At 42.3% G+C, this 20365-nt stretch overlaps 1 long non-coding RNA gene across 1 annotated transcript; it reads left to right on the forward strand.

Annotated features, from left to right (window-relative positions):
- Nucleotides 1-11234: 11234 nt before the first annotated feature.
- Nucleotides 11235-12446, forward strand: LOC112611097. Its single transcript, XR_003116546.1, has 3 exons — nucleotides 11235-11337; nucleotides 11539-11757; nucleotides 11871-12446. It is a non-coding gene; the product is annotated as an uncharacterized LOC112611097 (long non-coding RNA).
- The last annotated feature ends 7919 nt before the right edge of the window (nucleotides 12447-20365 follow it).

The following is a 20365-nucleotide window of genomic DNA, read 5'->3' on the forward strand; positions in this document are numbered from 1 at the left end:
GTATCACACTGAAAGTCTTACACAGCCCAAAGCGGTAAGGAAAAGAAATATAAGGCATACAGAGTGAGAAGGATAAAGTAAAATTATACTTATTTGCAGATGATGTGATTTGAAGCTGGGAATATTTTCTCCAAAATGGACAGGTACAATATATAAAAGTATATTCTTAAGGAAAAATGGGATCTTGACTCCCCTGGAAGTCATCTTTTAGAATTTATTTTAAGTCTTTCTTATGTTATTATATGAAGGTCTGTATCTTATGTAAATGACAATATGGTATCCCAATATACATTTTTTGTACATTGTGCAATAATAGATATTTGGATTGATTCTAATTTTTGTACCATTACAAACAGTTACTGCAAGTTATATATTCTCTTTTATGCAATTGCACAAGAGTTTCTATAGAATCATCCCTAGAATTGGAATAGACAAAATAGTTCAGTTATGAACGTTTTAAGTTGTATTAGATTATTCTTCAAATTACTCTTTTAACCTCTTGTACTAATTTGCATACCTGCCAAGAGTATATGAGAGTGTCTGTTTCCCCAAACCCACAATAAAGAATGATCAAACTTATGGATTAATATTTACCTTTTCATCTAAAAAAATGTCATTTGTATTGACTTAGATTTTGTGAGGTTTGGCATATTTATGTTGTGTATTTTTATTTCTTGTTTTCTATGCCTGCTCATATCACTTGCCCATTCTTCTGTTGGAGGTTTTATCACAGAGTTTTAAAACCTCTTTGCATATCATAAACAGTAATTGTTCCTTATCATGTTTCAATGTTGGTTTCTAGTTTGCCTTTTGTATTTTGACACTGTAGTGGTTTTGTAATGGAATTTAAATTTTTGGTTGAGTCTAATCGATCGCATCTTTTACGACTTCCAATTTTGACGTCTTGTTTAAATTGTCTTTTCCTTACTCAGATACGTTTTCCAATAACAACTGTGAACACACCTCACAGTTAATGTTAATAGTCTGCACGATCTTTGCACAAGCACACCTGGAAAACCCTCCGTTTCCCTGACATTAGTACAATTATCTCCAGGACCTGGAGGACAGAATCAGCAAACTGAGTTGGTTAGCTTAATATATTTTTTTGTTTTCAGTTTAGAGTGCTGGCTTGCATGTTATTTTTACCACAAGGGCTTTCTGCTCCTCCCAGGGAGTCTAGACTTGACCCTGGCTCAGTTGAAGACCCCCAGAGTAGATGAGAAAATGGATATTTCCACAATTTAAGCTAACAGAACTATTAGACTCTAATATCAACAGATCAAGTAAGCAGAGGGCATTCTTATTGTACTCGTACACTATCTCACATATGATCTTTGTCTCTGCTCCACAAAGCCCATTAAATAGACTTTTTACCAGTTGGAGACCATTTCATCTCTTGGTATAGAATTCCACAGCCTCTGAAGCAGCCAAGGATAGCAAGTGCAAAAACGCAACTTCATTTACGTTTTTGTGTGTCTTGTGTGTGTGTACATATGTATGTGTGTGTATGTATGTATGGTACCTACATATGTGTGTTTGTGTATTATTGGCCCTTCTCTTATTTTCAGTGAGCTTTTAATTGTGAAAAGATCCTTGATAAGGTCTTTGTTCATCAGAGAACGGAATAATTTGGACAGGAATAATTGAATCATAGACCACCATCAAACAAAACTTCCCTTATGTACCACAGGGAAACTTTGTTTTTTATTTCTTCGTAGCAGCATAATCATAGTCCAGCTTCTCAAAAGTCAACCTGCAGCTGCTTGTACTCAGGCATAGCACTGGGAGTCTATCTCAGCCACCATGGCTTTAAAGAACCCTACAGGAAAGGAACTTAAAGTTCACGGGTCAAAGTGTCCAGATTCTAAACAAAGTTAAGGTTTTCTTTCTGCTTCAGCCTAGCAGGGGTGTATTTCCCATGAGAGGTTTGTTTTTTTAACAATGGTCTTCGTAACTGATCATCTAATGAAGAATTAGTAACATCTCCCCAGGAAGTATTAAATTAGTGCAAATGATTGTGTCCTAAATGGGTGGACCACATAACAAACTTCTCCCCCTTCTCCCGTTCTTCAAGAAGGAACACAGTAGGATTCAGGGAAAAAATAATAATTTGTGATGAGCATTTACCACATGAAAACACTTTACAGTTGTTATTTTTAAAGTCTCAAGCTTTCAAGAGGAAAGACGTGTTTTTCTTAGGAAAGATTAACAGTAAGATGCTAGGCCTGTGATGGCCAAAGAGAACATTCTCTGGGATTACATCATTGCTTCTTCATATTTAGGGATGCAGGGAACTTCCTAGAATTTATTTGGAAAAGAGTGTAAAAGCTAAGAAATTAAAGTTCTTTGAGGTATATTAGAAAATCATTTATTTAAAGGAGGGAAACCACTGTAAATGAATGATATTGTTATTTTGATCCTTAGGAAGAAAACTAGTTATCAACAACAAAGAAATATGAATTTTTAAAAAGGCTGTATGCCTAATTAGTTTGAAACTAATTTAGTTTGTAGCTTAAAACTAAAACTATTAGTGAATTTAATGGTGGTTCTACCCACTGAGGAATGACTGGGAAAGTCAAACACATTCCATTAGCTATGATAACTCTGGGTTAGAACCTTGGGTTAACGAGAATAATTTTAGTTTATCCTTTATTTATTCAGAATCTACATAGTAATCCTGTATATATTCACATGGTTTAACATGTAATTAAAACAAGTATATATTAATCCTCTCATACTAAATGTTTTTCCATAAACAGGCAATGATAGCAGATTGAAATGTACATGAGCAAGATCTGAATATCTTTCAAAGAGTTAAGCCAATGGCAGATGACAACCTTGCAACATGGTGAGGAAAAGTCCTTTCCACTTTCTGTGACTATCGGTGCATGCCACATTAGAGATTATTTTATTTAAGAAGTTTCTTGCATGTTGCCAGGATTGTCTGAATTCTAAGGCATTTATCTCACTGAATGCTGTGACTGTCTTCGGGCAGGGCAGCAAATGGACTGGTCAGTAGGAAATAATGCAGATACAGTAAGGGTCCCTGGCTGTCTCTTTCGGTTGACATCCAAAACCAAAGTTATTTTCCTTCCAAGGCATAGGATTCTGAAGCTCAAAGGTGGGTGTGTATGACAACCATTCATCAGAGACCTCTTTTCTACTCTGTGCCAAAACGTGTAGTCTGTCATCTCCCGAGGAGTCACCTGGAGACCTAGGTTCTTCAGGCCCCTCCCAGACAGGTGAAGGTCAACAACAAGGACAATTTCTGAAAGAGTGGGGACTGCTCCCTCAGATTTTCCCCACGTACACATTCCTGCTATCAGCAGTGGTGACTCACCCTGCAGAGCCTGCCCCACAAACTCATGCACACATAGCCAGTTTTTTGTGGGTTTTTTTGGGGTTTTTTTTTTTTTTTTTTTTTTGAGACGGAGTCTCGCTCTGTCGCCCAGGCTGGAGTGCTGTGGCCGGATCTCAGCTCACTGCACGCTCCACCTCCCGGGTTTACGTCATTCTCCGGCCTCAGCCTCCCGAGTAGCTGGGACTACAGGCACCGCCACCGCGCCCGCCTAATTTTTTTATTTTTATTTTTAGTAGAGACGGGGTTTCTCCGTGTTAGCCAGGATGGTCTCGATCTCCTGACCTCGTGATCTGCCCGCCTCAGCCTCCCAAAGTGCTGGGATTACAGGCGTGAGCCACCGCGCCCGGCCCCACACAGCGTTTTTACGTGGAAAATCAGTATTCATGATCCGGTTGCAGCAAAAACAAAAAAGATCTTTGGTATTTTCTCAAGCCACCAATTGAGAGTCAACTCAATATAGAGAAAAAGAAAAAGAAAACCTGAAAAGAGAGCATGTTGGCTCTTAGAGGAAGAATTCCGGATGACAGAAGCTCCGCTAAGAATGCGCTTTGAAGGGAAATAGCTGTGGGAAGAGTATCTCTCTAAGTCAGGCTGAAGATTTGCCAATCCTCAGGCTTACAGCAAAGGAAACTCAGCACCGCTGAGAGCTGAGGACTCAAAGCAACTTTTGTTTCTTATCCAATAACGCCCCTAATGTGGTCTTAAGGTTGTCAATTATGGCTTGTTGCAGGTACAATTTCAAAATGTTACTATTGTGCATAAATGAAATAACAGAACTGGTTAATAACAAAAGCACATGCTTTTCGGTAACTGATAAAATCATACAAAACACTTTAAAAATTGAAACATATTCCTTGCCTACTTCTACTTACAATTCCAGAAATACTCTCTTTATTAATACCAAAAGATAAGAAATCAACTTTCATCTTAATGATTTTAAGTATAATTAATGATTTTAAAGTACAATTCTTAAAGGGCCAATATCTGTGTTCAGGAAAAGATGATAATAGCCATAAATATATTTGTTATTCTTACCGTAAAAAAAATTAGTTCTGATTGTGATCACAACTATTCTAACTTGTGATTTTTAAAAGACATTTTAAAGCTATACTTCATTGTTAAACATGTCAAATTTGTATCTGTTTCATAGTATATATTAATTTAATTGATGAAAAATCTTTCACAACATTATCTCAGCTACATAAATGATAGAAAAATGGAAGCAAGCTGCCTCAAACAACATAAGTGTACTAAAAAACAGAATTTCCCACCAGATTCTCAAATATCTCCTGCCATGAAAGGACGGTTGTGTTAGTCTGAAGATTCTATGGGGCCAGGATCAATAAGCCACAAGCACTGCAGGAAGCCAGTAGATTTCCAGATCTTTCTTCTTGGTCATTCCTGACTCACCCTCCCTGGAGCTGCCCTTTTGTTTCTCACCCTCAAATCACAGCCTCTTATTATTGTCCTCTTTTTCCTTAAAAAAGTAAATCAAGATCTTATTATATACCTGTGAAACCCATTTGACAAAAAACAAAAACAAAAACAAAAACAAAAAATGGAGAAGGTCATCTATTCTCCCACATGCCACGAAGAATCGCCATATGCATTAGAAATGGCCAGAGTCAGGGTGCGGACAGCAGGTGGACATAGATTTCCCATTCAATGGGCTTGGAAAAACCACAGGCTACTTTCCATGTAATCTGCACCAGCACCAACACTGCTAGCTTGTCGTGCGTTTTGGTGCTAGAAAATCATACAGTGGCACCCACACCTGCCAGTGAGGTATCCTTTTCTCTAGTCTGCCTATTTTTGAGGTGTTATATTTCTTGACAATACCAAATCAATAAACCTAATTTACAGCAACATACCACATTACAGCATTTTCTATCACACTGCCAAGAAGCAGCAGTCTAAAATCTTGACAATTTAAACCACATACCAACTCCTGACATTCAGATCTTTTCTAGTAAAAAATATAATACATTTTTTATGTAGAATACAACTTCTGTCTTCCCTGCTTCTGGCAATAGCAACATCACATCAAACAGTCCTTTAGATTTAAAATGCTGTAGCTCACACCTTCCTTAGGTCCTTTCTTCTTCTGTGTACCTCTTTCCTACCAGGCACCAAGTTTGATGACTTCTTCATAACATCTTCCATTCCGTTTCCAGTGGCTTTATCTTTCTCCAGTGATCAGTCATTTCAGACCCAGATTATCAATCTTTTTCTTATTTTCCTTACTACCTCTCATCTCCACCAACTCTAATTCATTCTACTTAAATAGCACCTGATTGGTCTTCAAAAAATCGTAATTTTTCATTTCACTCACCCAAAGCTTTCAAAGGTTGATTCCCACTGCTTTAAACTGGCTTTCCCATTCCTCCAGCCTCTCTAGTCCAGCTTTTCAAGAGGCTCTCTCACCTCTCTACAGGTGCAGTGAGAGACTGGACTACTCATACACCCTCAAACACGCCGCACAGAGGCCTCACACCACGCTTTCTTCATATACCGCTCTGATGGGAAGATGCTTCCCATCCCTCTGTACTTATCAAAGTCATACAAGTCCTCCCAGGCTCATCTCAAATGCAGCCTCCTCCATAAAGCTCCCACATATTCCTGCCTGCAAGGATTCCTCTCTCCTCTGAATGTCTCTGTCTGCTTTCTCTCTGGATTTAATCTGTGCATTCTGATGCATCCTTTGTATATGTTTATTATCCATTCATATACATACACACACAGATACAGATGCATACGAATCTGTATAAATAGGTACACATATATTTTCTTTATGTAATTGCTATCATAATAAATATTGTTATGTGACTTGCCTCTTTCTACACTACCATATATGTTGGAGATCTGACCCTATGACACCTGGAGGATAGTGGGTGTTCATTTCTTTTCTGTACATCTCTATTTTTCCATTTTTCTTGCATTTTATATTTTAATCTATTTATTTATTTAGTTAGTTAGTTATTTTGAGATCAGGTTATGAAACTGGCTAATTTTTGTAGTTTGAGTAGAGACAAGGTTGGCAAAACTGGTCCTGAACTCCTGGGCTCAAGAGATCCATCCTCCCTCGGCCTCCCAAAGTGCTGGGACTAGAGGCATGAGCCACTGCGCCTGGCCCAAATTTTCAACAATAATCATATATATACTTTGTAACGGTGCATGCAAAAAACGTCATTCGCAGACCATAAAAACAAGCAGATAGAGAAGATGTCAGCATAAGGGATCATGTTCTCAACTTTCTATCTAGTAGGGAAAAAAAGATCATTTTTAACAATTATAAAAATAGGCAACGGAGAGCACAAAGAGCTTATCCACAACAATAATCACGATTTTGTTCAAAATATACTTAAGGGCCTACTAGGCTCAAAGGACTCTGATGCTTAAGTGCAAAAATGAATTAGCACCAATCCCCCCATCAGAGTGGCAGTTTATACAAGTTTGCAGTAGGGCTCTTATGCATACTGTGTTTCTTTCCTTGAAGCTCCCTTTACAAAGAAAAGACGTCTTTTCAAAGAAATTCATTTGACAGCAAGGCCAACCTATTAACCATGATGTTATAGACAAGAGTCTATTGTTATGCAACGTATTTAATTGCTTGATTTTAATATTTAAAAAATGCTATTTTAGGTGCCTTTGAACTTTCAAAGCACTTTCATAACTATTACCCCATGTTACATTCTCAATAGCCCTTGTGGTAAGTTAGGCGTCCTCCTTCCGTAGACAGGAAACAGACCCAGGTGGCCACGTGCCCTTGCCTTAACTAACCCAGCTAGCAAGGCAGCAAAGGAGAGCTCCCGGCTTCTAATTGTATGCCTTTCCCCCGAACCAAGCCAAGGAATGAAACTTATTTTTTGACAAGAAAGATTTAGTCCCGGTCCCAGAATGAATTTTAACAATAGAACTATGTTATAACTAAGTTGCATGGTGAGAGCCTGGTATACAGTGAACTCTATTTTATGGCCAAGACCATGTGGCACACACCGAGCATTCCAGTCCATCTTTTCCATGACTAACCTGACCTGGGTAACTATGAACCAGGAAAGAGATTTGTTAAACACATTCCACTTGACAAGCACAAATAAATTTATTCAATTGCCTATATTCTAAAACTATCCAAGTAACAACACCATCACATAAATAAAATACATCAGGTTGGTAACAAACCTGTAAGTTCAGGCACACGTAATGTTCAAAATAAATACTGATTTTCCTATCTGATCAAATGCTGAGATTGAGTGGGGGTAGGGGACACTCACACAAAAAGGACCATCTGTTACTTATTTAAGCCATCCTTAGACAAGAATATATTACTTTTCAGAGAGAAAAATATTGTTCTTTCCAGAGGAATAGGAATGTGATATAAACAATGAGATGAGATAAAGCTGTTTATATCAAAGGGTGAATCAGATTATAACACTGAAAAATAGTACACATTTCCTGTTATTGCTGCTATAAGTAAAACAGTATTTGAAAGACAAATTACCATGTTACTATTCTTGAAAATCCCAGGCTCTCCTATAAGTAATGACATTTTGGTACACATGAGACTAACCAAGTGCAGACATATCTCTATCTACATAATTTAAGGAGGAAAAAAATCAATCTTTTCTCCTTCAAGAAAGAGAATACTTTTTTCTTTAAAACTTAAAGAAGCAAGAAAAGTTTATATTTAAGACAAACAAAAACTGCAAATAGCGCAGGGCAGATATGAGTGGCAAGCATGCTCCCTGTGGGACTGAAGTGCAGGCTAGTTCTAGAGACAATGTTCTGGGTCATAAATAGCAGACAGGAAACAGACGGTCCCCAGACTTGAAGTGCTTGCAGCAGCTCACAAGCCCCGAGGGACCTCTGCAACCACAGCTTCAGTGACATGGAGGGCAAGGAGGAGTCACAGCCTCACCTGTGCCAGGTGGCAAAGCAACTTTCTAGTGTGAATCTCTCTCACACACACACACACACACACACACAGCTGGCCTTCCTCACCCGTCCTGCCACCAGTTCTCGCATGTGGACCTGTGTACCCATGGAAGCCATCCTGGCTCCCAGCGTGAACAGACACCAGGCACTATCTCAGCAAGGGTCAGGAGCAGGTCCCTGCTCACCTGACCTCACCTCTTAGTAACTCTCATTTTCCAAATGACAGAGGCAATGGCAGCTACAAGCCTGGGGCATCTGCTCTTCTCTAAATCCAGCAAGAAGCTGATCAAAGTCCCCTTCTCACCTGCTGCTTACCAGGATAACATGTGTGTCCCCACACTCAGAATGACAAGCAAGCAGCCAAAACCACCTTGAATGAAGCCAAACACAGAGCCTACCCACTAACCACTGTCCCCATGTGCCCTAGGCAGAGGGGCTTCCCAGGACAGAGGGACTTCCACGCCGAACACAGGAAAGTCCCAGGCAAACCAGGGCTGTTAGTCACCCTTTGAATGTGTTCTCTGGGCCTCATTTCCTTATGTCTGCTCACCTGTAGGCCCCGCCCCAAGAGGCTGCTTTGGGAAGCCCTGGGCCATCAGGGTCTGATGCGCTTTTCTTTGAAAGTCCTTAACCCCTGAAGAGTGGTCTGAATGGTTACAGTTGCTTTGCATACATCTTAAATAAGAAAATCCATTCATGTGGTCTAGAAAGGAAGCAATAATTCTCTTTTCTGGCTGGATTTTAGTTTCTGGGGGGTTTTTTTGCTTTTTTTTTTTTTTTTCCTTTGAAGACAGGGTCTCACTGTGTCGCCCAGGCTGGAGTACGGTGCTGCAATCATAGCTTACTGAGTCTTCTACCTCTCGAGTTCAAGCAATCCTCGAGCCTCAGTTGACCAAGTAGCTGGGATTACAGGCACACGTCACCACAGCAAGCTAATTTTTACGTTTTTGTAAAGACAGGGTCTCACTATGCTGCCCAGGCTGGTCTTGAACTCATGGGCTCAAGTGGTTCTGCCATGTCAGCCTCACAAGTGCTGGGATTACAGGCATGAGGCACCATGCCTGGCCTAGGAATAGATATTCATCAGTGCTTCTCATTTGGCCACGTCTGGAGACCCTTCTGGTTACCACCGTAGGAGAAGCGGTGCTCACGACATGTCCTGGATAGAGCCAGGGTGCCGCTGTGCCTCGCACAGTGCCTGAAGCAGCCCCCACAGCAGTGCATTACCTGGCCCAGAACGTCCATCGCGCTGAGGTTGAGAGACCCTGGTCTATGTTAACCCTGGGACAGGATCACCAACAAGTTAAGGAGGAGTCAGCTGAGAGCCTCATTCGGTGGCCGGAGGTCTCCCTAAGGGTCCCTCAGTGGACACACTTCCCCAGCACCTCTGTGTGGCAGGGCAGGCCGGCTGTCCCAAAATGAGCTATGAGGGTGAGGCTTCTCCTTGGACTTTCCTTCTTCTTCTCCATTCTTCCCTCCCAGCAGGCCGGACCCCAGCGCTCGCCTCTTCCTGCCAGGACGCTATGGGTTTGGGTGAATCCCCGTGCACGGATAGCAGAGGTGCTCTCCCTTTCCGCCTGGTATTGCTTTCCCAGGGAGACGTGAAGAGGAGAGGAGGGCCCGAGTTCAAGCAGGGAGGGGATTCAGAGGGCAGCCATTCACCGAGGCCCCTCCAGCCCCAGCCCTGGGAGCCAGTCCCGGGGGTGCCGCCTTTCACTAAGGGATTCCGGATTCCGCTCCCTCCGGACGCAGGGAGGTGAGCAGGAGACACGCAGCCTTCCCCTTCCCAGTTTTCTTTGTGTGACCTCTGTCTCCCTCTCTTCAGGAACCAACAAAAGGCAAATGAATTCATTAAGGAGATCAACACCTGCCATTTGCCTTTCTTTTTTCTTTTTTCTTTTTTTTTTTTTTTTTTGAGACGGAGTCTCGCGCTGTCTCCCAGGCTGGAGTGCGGCGGCGCGAACTCGGCTCACTGCAAGCTCCGCCTCCCGGGTTCCCGCCATTCTCCTGCCTCAGCCTCCGGAGTAGCTGGGACTTCAGGCACCGCCACCAGGCCCGGCTAGTTTTTTGTATTTTTTAGTAGAGACGGGGTTTCACCGTGTTAGCCAGGATGGTCTCGATCTCCTGACCTCGTGATCTACCCGCCTCGGCCTCCCAAAGTGCTGGGATTACAAGCATGAGCCACCGCGCCCAGTCACATTTGCTTTTCTTTCTTTCTTTCTTTTTTCCAATTTTTTTTCTTTCAGATGGGGTCTCACTCTGTCAACTAGGCTGGAGTGCAGTGGCCCGATATCGGCTCAGTGCAACCTCTGCCTCCCGGGTTCAAGCGATTCTCCTGTCTCAGCCTCCTAAGTAGCTGGAATTACAGGCATGAGCCACCAAACTCGGCTAATTTTTGTAGAGAGGGGTTTAGCCACGTTCGCCAGGCTGGTCTCGAACTCCTGGCCTCAAGTGATCCACCCACCTCAGCCTCCCAAAGTGCTGGGATTACAAATAGGAGTCCCTGTGCCCGGCTGCATGTGCCTTTCTTTAAGGCCATTATTTAGGACTCAAGAGAGAGACGTCATGAGAAAAGGTGAGGGAATTATGGGGGAGACTGGAGAAGAGGGTAGGCAAGGTTTGGAGATGTGGCTTTGTTCATTAGTCACCAGCCTGAGTAGCACATCAGTGCTTTCAAGTTAAAGGTAGGAAATGGAAGATAATGTATCCTGTTGAATCTATAGGGATAATTAACAGATAATTAAAAATATAATGACCCAAATTGGGACTGAGGAAACACGTTGGCATTAACCTCCTTGCCTGGAGAGAAGGTGCCGGGAGAGCTCGCGGTCCGGTTTGCCACTTATTTAAGACTCCACCTCCACTCGTTCCTAACCCACGGAGAAATCAGCTCATTATTGACTCAGAGGGATGAGCGCCAGGTCCTGACTCACCCATAACTACTTCCTGCAGAAATCCTCCAGCCCTGTTAGAAATGCCTCAGCCAAGGGGACTCATCTCCTCAAACCTGGGGGACCAAGACCTATGAGAGGTCACAGCCTGAGGTGATGGAAGTGCCATGTGCACAAGGTTGATTTGGTGGCTCTAATCCTTATAATATAAAAGCTTGCTTCTTAGCATAGTTCTTGCAGTGTTAATTTTAGAGACATATAACGCAGAGGAGTAGGGAAATAAAGACCTGTCTGGTCCTCCCCCACTTCCCTAATCCATCTGTCTCCCTTGCTATGTCTCTAAACTTTCTCCAGCCAGGACATCAGAGGTACCCAGACACTGTTATGAAACTCCACATGTGTCCCTGGCGGACGCTGCTGGACCCAGCACGCACACCTCTCTGCTGAGAGTCACCCTGGATGAACCACCGTTGGCCAGCGAGGAGCATGTTGCAGCTTTCCCACGCAGTGGATGAGAACCAAGGTTACGACCATCGTGTGGGAGGCGTCTGTGTAGCAATTGCTGGAATCACTGTGAGTAGTCCGTGTCACATGTGTCTCCTCTGATCTTTCAACGTCTCTTCTTCCCTCTCCACTCCCACTGTCTAACTTTATTCCTCTTTTTTTCTACCCCTTTCGGGAGACAGTGTGGCAAAGACAGCGTGGGAAAGAAGACGCATTCTGAAGTCACCCCTATTTGTGTTAAATGATCACTTTAACTACTGCTACAGAAGGAATGTTTATGTCCCCCACCCAAATTCATATGCTAAGACCTAATAGCCAATAAGATAGTATGAATAGATGGGGCCTTTGGGAGGTGAGTGGCTCATGAGGGCAGATTCCTCAAAATCACGTAAGTGCCCTAATAAAAGGGGCCCCAGAAAGACCCCTTGAACTGTCCACGATGTGAAGTGGAGAACACAGCGAGAAGGCCACCTGCAAGTCAGAACGTGGGCCCTCGTCAGAACCTAATTGTGCTGGCACCCTGATCCTGGACTTCCAGCCTCCAGAATGACGACAAATGTTTTTCCTGAGCCATCCACTTCAAAGTATTCTGTCATAGCTCTCCAAATAGACTAAGACATCTACTTAACCTTGGTCAAATGTTTAACCTTGGAGTCCACACCTGTGAAATGGTGACGGTAACACTGTGTATTTCCTACATTATGATCAGGATTAATAAATGTAATTAATTAATCAGAAATTAGTAATTTCTCATTATTCTAGGGTGCTTGATACTGGATTGAGGCTTATTTAATATTTGGGTCTCTTTTTTTTTTTTCTCTCTTTCTTTCTGCTTTTCCTCTTTCCCTTTTCCTATTGAAATAGAATGCAGAGGACAAAGCAAGCAAACAAAAAAACTTCTGGAAGAATCACAGAGTTTTAGACCTAGAAAAAAACTGAAAAATCATCCACTCACTCTCCTCATTTTACAGATGAGGGCATCGAGCCTCAGAGAAATGAAACCTGCCCAAGACCACACAGCAAGTGAGTGGGGGACTCATGACCCAAGACACTTCTTCCAGGCTGCATTCTACCACATCACGCCGCAGAAAACCCAGCAGATGGGAAGAGATGAGGCATGTGGTTGCCATTTCTGTATTACATCCAATTCATATTTCATTTAGAAAATGTATTTCTAGAACTTGTTAAAAAACCTGAATGATTTTGATTGAAGTTTTTCAAAACTGGGATTACTATGCTTCTAATGGATATCAAGTTCAAATTGTTAACATATTTTGCCTTAGTTTGCCACTCCCCTCAAACTATCCAAAGTATTGAATGCCCAGGTTTCCTGTTTGGAAAAGCCCAAGGATCTGTGCACACTCTGGGCTACTCTTGCCCAGCTCCCGACTGGCGCACTGGACCTGGCCTAATGCTGCTCTCTGCTGCTGCCCAGCTCTTCTGCTCCACCCGCGACACTGTACCCAGTTAATCATTAGGGCCCCTGTCTCGGCACAATTCCATAATATAATTCGATCAAATAATCCATGCTAACAAAAGTCTAGAATGGAAGGTGCCTGCTATGGTTTGAATATTTGTCCCCTCCCAAATTCATGTTGAAATTTAAGCTGTATTAGAAAGTGGGACTTTTAAGAGGTGATAAGGCCATGCATGCCCCCCTCATGGTTGGGATTTGTGCTGGTATAAAGGGGTGAGTTTAGTTCCCCCGCCTCTCTCTCACCTTCTCACCTTCTGCCATGTGATGATGCAGCAAGAAGTTCTCTCACCAGATGGTAGCACCTTACTATTGGCCTTCCCAGCTTTGGGGGCTATAAACCAATACGTTTCTGCTCACTGTAAATTACCTGGTTTCAGATATTGTGTTATAGCAGCACACAACAGACTAAGACACTGTTCAACTCACTCCTCACAATCCTGTGTTGTCCTAGGAAAAATTGTGTAATTTAACAATGACTCTTTAGAGACAACGTCCCTCCTCTATCTCTCAGAAAGAGGCTTTCTCAGTAGAAGAAGAGGAGGAGGATATTGGGTGGGGGAGAGGCCTGGGAGTACTTTGTTTTTTCCCATTGGTATGGCCATGAGGTCCCTCTGTTTGCAGCACCTCGGCCTCTGCCTACCTACTCCTGAGTTGGGCCCTGTGGTCATGAATTCTTTCATCAAATACCTATTCCTAAAAACAAGCATGCATGAGTAACTATGAGACAATTGCAATGACGCAAGTGTATGTGACTTATCTCATCTACCCAGTGTGACAGCTTGACACTCAAGGGTGAGATTTTCACCATCGATTCCCAGAACAAAGAATTTAGAGTAATGACCATTTATGTATGGGTGGCCCTGTGATGTCTCTGACAACACCCCTTGTTTGACCAAATTCTCAGACTCAAAAAGACGACATTGGCTCCGCGTGCTTTCTGGCCTCAGAGAACCTGCAATACCAAAGTTTCACATTTTGGGGACTACCTCCTCATCCATGTAAGTACAGTTCTGAAAATTATTGTAAAATGTGTTATACAAAGAATGGGGTAATTTATTGCTATAAATGATCAAACAAGCTAATCAAATTATGCATTCACTCATTCATTTTTTGCAATCATTCATAACACAGATGTACAAAGGAATATCTATGGATTTTTGGGGTTGCAAAAAACAGAATCTTAGCTCCACCACTTACCAGTTTAATAATCTGGCCCTAGGAAAGTTACTTAACAATCTGATCCTCAGTACCTATCATCACTTGAAAAAAAAATGGGAAAATAATACCAACCTCATAGCTTGGTTGTAAAGATTCAGTAAAATAATGCATGCATGTGCCTAAAACAAAACAGTCACAGAATGGAGGTAGGAGCCATACCGTAGATTCCAACATAATGGTGTCAATCAGAAAAGTTCATCAGATCAAGGCACAGACTGCCAATTATGCATCATGCTGGCATTTGATGTCTACAAATGTATCTTCCTCTTACATGAAGCTTTCCTCTTAATCTGTACTTTGCTCATGTTCAACATTTTGGCATTTTTCTAAGTTCCCCAACCTTAGGGCTCTTCTGCTTTCCCACTTAATGTTGGACTAACGAACCATTGCTGGGGCCAATGTCCCATTGTCTTCAGCAAAGTGAGTCCCATGAGCCTAAGCTCCTAGGAAAAAAGTTGGTTTTGGCTGCAAAGGGTGTATGACAGCAGCTGAACCAGGCAGTGCAATATTCATGGGGCTTTTTACTTAGTGGAACTTGAGAGTAAATTTAAAAGACAATTTACTTCTACCTTTCTCATTTTCAAGAACAAATGAGGCCCAGAAAGGTAGGGGATTTGCCAGAATGAGATAGCTCTTAAGTGGCTAGATCTATCCCTACTCGTGACTCAGATTAAACAGTTGCTTAGGAGACCCCAAAATCATCTCTGCATTTCAGAAGATTAAGTGCTTGTATAGACAATATCACATATTATACTACAGCAATTTAATGATTTCCTGATGATATATGATAGGCCCCAGATTATCACTAAAAGGTATTTTAAATTTTGACAACTGACACAATTTGGGAGCCAACAGCAACTCTTGGAATTGGAGTCTAGTTAGCACATGCCTGGCTGGAAGCCACAAGGTGACATACTCCAGTGGCTTCTAAACTGTCTGTGTCACTAGCAGTCCCCATGATTGCATGGCTCAGAGATTGAATGAGGAGGTATCAAAGAGTTTGCCCCACGTCCATCTGTACCCTGAAATCCAATATCTTCTTTTATGAAAAATATGGTTAAAAATAAATTCAAATAGAACAAAAGGGTAGCAGATTAGTCAAGATTCTTCAGAAAAATAGAACCAATAGGATGTATATGTATATCTATATCTATATCTGCAGAGAGATGTATTTTAAAGAATTGGCTCATGGGATTGTGGGGGCTGGAAATCTGAAATCTGTAGAGCAAGCTAGCAGGCTGGAAATTCAGGTAAGCATTGATATTGCAGTCCTGAGTCCAAATCTGAAGGGCAGCCAGCAGGCTGGGAACTCACGCAGGGTTTTTATGCTGCAGTCTTAAGGCAAAATTCCTGGTCTCCAGGAAACCTCAGTGTTTGCTCCTAAGGCCTTCAACTGATAGGAAGGGGCCTAGCTTGTAAAGGGTAATCTGCTTTTCTCAAAGCCAGCTGAATGTGATTGTTAATCACATCTAAAAAATACATTCACAGCAATATCTAGACTAGAGTTTGACCAAACAGCTGGGTACCATAGCCTACCCATAATTTTAGTTGACACATGAAATCAGCCATCACAGAGTAAATAACGAGAAAGGGACCATATCCCACTCCAGATCCTTCCTTCCTTTCCCCAGAGGTAAGCTCTTTAAGTGGTCAAACCCATCTTTTCAGGGAAGGGCACTGGTTCTATTTGCATCCGAATGTTTATGTGTGTAAAAAAGCACCAGACTTTCTCTATTCTTCACATCTCTGCAGTCTTTACTCTGTGCCAGGCCTTCTGTTCAGCACTTTACATGGATTTCCTCCTGTCAGTCCTTTCAGCCACCCAGACATGCAGTTACTATTCTGTCCGCCGTTTTACAGATGGGTCAATGGTGAGCAATATTAACATCCTTTCTGTTGGACAAATCTGATGACAAGAAAGGTTCAATATGCTTTGGAAAAAAAACCAAAATAATTTGAACCATTTTTATTGGGAAATTGGAGGCAAAAACAAGTTCAGAAAAGTTTCAAAGGCGTGCTTGATGCCAAATATGATTTAAAGCCCTGTGTTCTAGAACCCTTGAGTGACACTGGAGGGACGTATGCCGGGGCCGTGTTTTTATTCAGCTCCCCATATTGACAGCAATTTTCCTTGTTTTAAATTATTTATTATTTTGTGTTCCCAATTAAGCTATAATGTGACAGGCAAGCTATTTTACAAGGCAATAAAGAAAATAATCATGCTCCCCGGCGAGTAAACTGCAAGGCCAAAAGGTGAGTTGTTTATATCAGAGAGAGAACCATATTACCACATTGAAAAACAGTAGGCATGGCTGGTTATTGCCACTACAAGTAAAAATGGCTATAGAACAGAACAAGAGAAACTGGTTCCCAGCCTCCTTAAAAGCACTTATTTTTAGAATAATGACAAAACTGTCTGTGTTTGCATAAGGAGCAAAAATGATTGATAGACGGCCTGGAGGGAGCCAAGTCTTACCCCCAAATTAGGACCACAGGGACAAGGAGGTGCTGAAAGGGTCAGGAGCAGAGAGATCTCCCGGGGTGGATGAATGGCAGAAAAATCTAACAGTAGGTTAACTTGACTTGAGGGTCCTATCTTCTGAACATGCTGAACACACCATATCTTAAATTCAAATTAGCCCGTCTATGGAAAACGAAAATGATTTTATGAGTCCTGCCTTGTCATTATGGTGGTTTATGGGAAGCCCAGATGGCTACATATGGCCACCAGACGGGAGCTGGTCTTCAAAACAAAAACAAAATAAACCAAAAAGCCCTCACCCTCAAGTAAAGCCAGAAGAACTCACCTGCTGAGAGGCACCATGCATTTCAGCTGGAAGTAGCTGGTGACAAGTGAGCCCAGGGGTGAGAGGGGGAAGGAGCTAAGGGAGTGTGTCGTCAGAGCTCTTTTCATCTCCCCCTGGTGGGTGGCACAGGGCTGTTTGTGGGCTGTGGGTTGGTGTATCTGGGATGTTATAGGAAGTGGCGAGGAAAGAAGAATGAAGACAAAGAGTATGGAGTTTCCATTGATTTAGCCAAGTCTGTAACAGAAGAAAAGTGCCTTCCTTCAGAACTTCCAATACAATGTGTGAGAATGGACCTGTTACAACGTGTATTACTCGCAGGGTGCCCCCACTGCCAAGAATAGGGCCAGCCTTAGAAGGCACTCTGAACCAAGAATCAGCAAGTGACTGAATCTGTGAGACTCGTATTGATCAGCCTCAAAAGAAATGAGTCCTACCTTCTTGGTCTCTTAAGAAATTCATTCTCTTGAAAAGCAATTCAAAAAGAGCTTTCCCTAATACACATTAGATAAACGATGAGATATCCTCCTAGCTTTCTCTCAGGAAACTTTGACTTTATATGTTTTCAATTTATTCTCCTCTTTTTTTTTTTTTGTTCATTCCTTCCCTACTTTTAGGCTTTGTTGTTCAAAAGCTAGCTCATAGAATTTTTTTAAATCTTTGTATTCATGTATCCCCAACTAGAGCATGATCTTTTTTTGGCTGGTGGATCCTCCCCAGAATGTTTGCATGTATTAGGGCTCCGTTGAATAGATGTTGGTCATGAGGAAGGATGACCAGCTAAGGGAGCTAATGACTTAGACAGATACTGTCAAATTGCAAGGAATAGAGGTGTGCTCAAGATACCTTGGTTGGCGAGGTTTATTGTTACACAAACGCACTGGGTGGTAGCCAGTCAACCAAGATGGCGGCCCTCAGTTCCTTCCCTTTCTTTGTGTACATGCTGTGCCCCATGACCAGAGGTAGGCCTTTTTTCTCCTCCCTTGTATTTCGGCTGGTCTCCTACCTTGCTTTCAACAGTGAAATGTAGCAGTAGTGAAGTTGGACCTGTTCCAAGCCTAGACTTCAAGCCTTCTGTGTCCTACTTAGAAGCCAGTCACCATGCAAGAAGCCTGACTGCCCAGAAACCAGCAAGCTGTGAAGAGTCCAAGCTGGTTACAGAAAGAGGGGGACGCTGAGGTGCCAGACATGTGAGTAAGGCCTGCTTGAACCTTCCAGCTCTGCCGAACACTCAGCTGAATGCAGTGAATCAGCCAGTCTAGCTGAGAACACAGTGGAGCAGGGGTTCTGATCCTGCCCGGATTCCAGACCCACAGAATCCAGAGAAATCATATGACTTTAAACCACTAAATTTTGCAATAGATTAATGTACAACAATAGATAAAACACACAGAAAAGTCAAGAAAATGTTTTTGAAGAAAAGTGATCTCCGTAGGTTAACTGCAGTGGGTTAATACTAATTTATTGTATATTTCAAAATAGCTAGAAGATAATAATTAGAATGTTCCTAGCATAAAGAAAAGACAATTTCAGGTGATGGATATCCCAATTACACTGAGTTGATCTTTACACGTTATATGAATGTATTCAATATCACACGTACCCTGAAAATATGTACATCTATTATGTGTAATAACAATAAATAAAAACTTTTTAAAGAATAAAAAGCGGTTGCACATCTAAACAGCGCTTACAGAGTCTGAGGTGTTCTCTGGGTGTTTATTACATGTTAGAAAACTCCTAAGTCCCTCACCATGGGTCACAGAGTAGGTCACGGTCCCTCAACAAGGGTCCAGTTGTTCAGCCACCCTATGGGTCTAAGGCCTGGCCGCTCCTTGGCTGCAGGTCAGCCTCAGGATGGCTGACTTGGGATCAGGAGCAAGACCTTGGCTTGGTCACTTGAGGATAAGGTGGCTGGGCACAAGGTTACATGTTTGGGAAACAACTCCTACAGCTTTGATAGAATTCAGAGACCGGGATTCACATGTAAATAGCACATTCCCTATGGGTTATCCCATCTCTTAAGTCTTCTGGGCTGAATGGAGTGCCCGGGGCACTAGAAGTGGCAATGATCAGGCCTCTGAGGTGGGCCAGGGCCCCACTTGCTCACATATTAGTGTAAATACCCTCACCATACGGGGAGGCTGTATGTGGGATCAGAGAGAAGCGGAATGGACAGACAACACAACTCCTGCCTCGAACACCACTAAACCTTTTATACGCTAAAGAGATGTTCGCCTTTCCCACAATTGGAGGCCTGGCTATTACCATAGAGCCTTTTCCTCAGGCTCCAGTAAATTTCTGGATTCCATTTGTGAGTCTGGATATGGATGTGAATATTTTTCTGTCACTGGGAAAACAAAAGAAGTCCAAGAGAATGATGCTGTGGAATCGTTGCAACTCAGAAGTACTTTCTTTACCAATATGCAGAGAAAATAAGACCCGAGAAACAGCACCTGCTCCTTGCGGCTTCACTTACAGCTAGTGCTTTGGGATTGCTGTTTTTTCTTTTTTTACACAGGGTTTCTCCTTGAAGAGGCCACACTTCCTGGACGCTCTTCATGATCCTCCTCCCACCTGATGTGCCCTTTATGCTGTGAAAAGGAGTGTAACCCACCCTCAGAGGCTAGCATTTCCTGAAGACACATATGGAGAATTAAACGCTATTGCAACGTGGAAACATTAACTTTAGATCATTAACATGCTTCAGGGCTCTCTACTTGCCAGTAGGCTCTCTCTGGCTAAAAAGTAGGTTCATGGTATTGAATGTTGAATACTCACGCAGAAACTGCAAACTATTCATTACAGGAGTCCCACCTCCCCCAGACACTTCTTGAAGTTTAATGTTTCTGGTGAAGAGAACCAGAGATTGGTGATTTCACAGACTTTCCTGGGAAGAAAATAGAAGAAATTCACTCCCACCTCCAGACAATGTGGCTTTTCCCAGATGGAACTTATTGTGCAAAGCTGCACACAAATAAAAGAAACTTTTGGTGAATTTGATTTAATGTTTACAAAGTATACTTATTAAACAGACATTTTCCTATTGAAAATTTCCACTGTGGTCCTGGAAAAAGATCAAGGTCAGTTCTTACTAAGTAAGCTTATTTGATGCAAACTTCCACGTCAGTCCACCAAAAACAATGATGAAGCATTCGGCGTGGGAGAAACAGCCCTC

Source organism: Theropithecus gelada, chromosome 17, assembly GCF_003255815.1.
Source record: "Theropithecus gelada isolate Dixy chromosome 17, Tgel_1.0, whole genome shotgun sequence".
In the NCBI taxonomy this organism is placed as follows: domain Eukaryota; kingdom Metazoa; phylum Chordata; class Mammalia; order Primates; family Cercopithecidae; genus Theropithecus; species Theropithecus gelada.